A 2,828-nucleotide genomic window follows, 5' to 3' on the forward strand; every position below is an offset into this window, starting at 1 on the left:
CACACACACACACACACACACACACACACATATATATATATATATATATATATATGACATCCAAGGTTGCATTTAGTTATTTTAGTATTTTATAAATGCTGTGAGACCCGATAAATCCAATTTCTAATATTTCTAAAGTGCTTCTTTATAATGAACATCGCTTTCTCAGTACTTTACCCGCTCTGTAACGCAGTGAAAGAGCTCCTGTATATAGTGAACAATCGAATCTCGAGCCATCGATATCAACTTATTCAGCACCACCGCCATGGACAGCAGCTGCTAACGTCGCAGGTAAGAAGGTTTACCTTAAGCAACAGCCTAAAGTATAGTTCGGGGAACACACCTAGGAAAGGTGTATCTTTAGAGTCTTCGTAGCGCGCTAAGAGACACCGTTATCGGGAAACGCAGCCCAGGGCTCTCACGCATTCACCGTGAGACAAGCATTTCAACCCGTTCACACGCTCTCACGCCACACCTTGTATTTATCACGCTGAGAAATAAGGGATAAACGTGTCCTGCTATAATTAATGGACGAACACGGAGGGAAGCTCTCTGCCGAGTTCATAGCTGTCTCGAGTACTGAGTTAAATGTCTCCTACCAGCCAATCAGAAATTAGGATGTTGTTGTTCCCACGCAAATTACGTGATTCCCGCTGCAAGCACGTTTGTTACTAATACTGTAGGTTACTAAGCAACATGGATGCACGCGCAGTCGCGCACAGGGAGTGTAAATTGAAAGAGCAAGATCCAGCCGATGAATGCTGTAGGTAAGCTTTTTTTTTTTCCTTTTTTTTTACAACTTTGATTTTACGATTCCTGGACGAAATCACTTACCTGTGATCAAAGATATTGAGATCTGATGTTGGGGAATATAGCCAAATTCGTGCTAAATTATTATTGATGCAGTCAAAAACTCTCCAGCTGCTTTGCAACCAGAAGCTTTAACTTAGCTTTGGCTACCAGAAACTGAGTACTAGCGATGTTATAACAATGGGTAAATCTGATAAAAGACAGACAAATTCATCCAAATAAAATAAATTGTTTTATATATTTATTTTTAAAAAGTATAAAAAATAAAAAGACATTTGGCTCCAAACGAGCCAAATGAACAGCAGTGCTCTATGCACTATGTACATACTGTACACATACAGTAGGATTGCAGAACTTGCCCTGGGCATGTATGTCAAGTTGTGTGTGTGTGTGTAAAACTTGTTTTTGATATCCTTTGTATTCTATGTACTGGTCAGTTCACAGCAGTGATACAGTGATAGAAATTAATCTGTTCCAATAAGTTCAAATTGATTTTTACATTTTATGGGCATTTTTACCTTTATAAAGCCTTTTTTCTATGTGCATCATATTTTGAGTCAAATTCTTACATTTAATCAGTCAATTAGAATAATAAGACATTTGGGCTGTTACCAAACAAATGATATCAGTATCAACAAAATTCATCTTTGTAATGCAGAGGAAACACATAAGCTTCATCTGGAGAGGCATTTAGATGTAGGCCTATTTACACTATTTAATTCAGCTCAGAAGGACATGAATGCATTTAACCTGCAGTTACAAATGCATAAATAATATTTTGTTATTTTAAACATAAAACATTGCATACTGATATTTACAATTATTTTTAAAAATCAAAAGATACTTTAAATGTCAAATTAAAACTGCCAGCAGGTGGCAGCAAGTCACTGTTAATAAGTGAGGCATTGCTATTGAAACGAATCTTTTAAACGGTTGATTCATTCAGGAACTAAACAGCGTCATGTTGCTCAGAGACGCAAAACAGTGTTGTGGCTGTGTTTGGAAATATTTTATGTTGGCGAGAGCAAAACAGGCAATATGGTGTCTAAAACGTAAGTCTCTTAATATTAACTTCTTGTTTATTGAACTGTTGCATAAAATCAGTATCACATTTGTAAGCATGCTGATTTTTAGAGGTGAAAACTGACACTCTTCGTGTGATATTGACTAACTTTCTTTCTGTGGTATTTTTATGCATACCTGAATGGGGAGTGTGTCTGTGTGTGTGTGTGTCACAGAAAGAGAATGAGACAATCAACATGAATGGTGCTTAGTCTTTTACAAAACATAGCTAACTTAGGGACATCATAACTAGCCACCATATTGATTTACGTGCGTCAGTAATAATGGTCCGTGGGGAAACACGGTGTTCAGTGTGTAGTTACAGTAAATGGACTAAACGAAGCCATTTGCCTCGATGATTTTTTGTATTCGAGTTACTCAAGGAATCGTTTCAGCCCAACAAACAAGTCCAACAAACACTTACAACGATAAGAATACCGTTAAAGTACCAAACCGATAAGCAGTATCGATAAGAGTAGTAATACTGTTAAAACCTTAATGATACCCATCCCTATCTGTAAGCATGCTGATTTTTAGAGGTGAAAACTGACACTCTTCGTGTGATATTGACTAACTTTCTTTCTGTGGTATTTTTATGCATAACTGAATGGGGAGTGTGTCTGTGTGTGTGTGTGTCACAGAAAGAGAATGAGACAATCAACATGAATGGTGCTTAGTCTTTTACAAAACATAGCTAACTTAGGGACATCATAACTAGCCACCATATTGATTTACGTGCGTCAGTAATAATGGTCCGTGGGGAAACACGGTGTTCAGTGTGTAGTTACAGTAAATGGACTAAACGAAGCCATTTGCCTAGATGATTTTTTGTATTCGAGTTACTCGAGGAATCGTTTCAGCCCAACAAACAAGTCCAACAAACACTTACAACAGACAAAAAAAAAAAACATTCATAAGCTGAAATGTGTACTCTCTCTCTCTCTCTCTCTCTCTCT

The sequence above is a fragment of the Sinocyclocheilus grahami genome, unplaced genomic scaffold, assembly GCF_001515645.1.
Source record: "Sinocyclocheilus grahami isolate Dianchi unplaced genomic scaffold, SAMN03320097.WGS_v1.1 scaffold473.1, whole genome shotgun sequence".
NCBI lineage: Eukaryota > Metazoa > Chordata > Actinopteri > Cypriniformes > Cyprinidae > Sinocyclocheilus > Sinocyclocheilus grahami.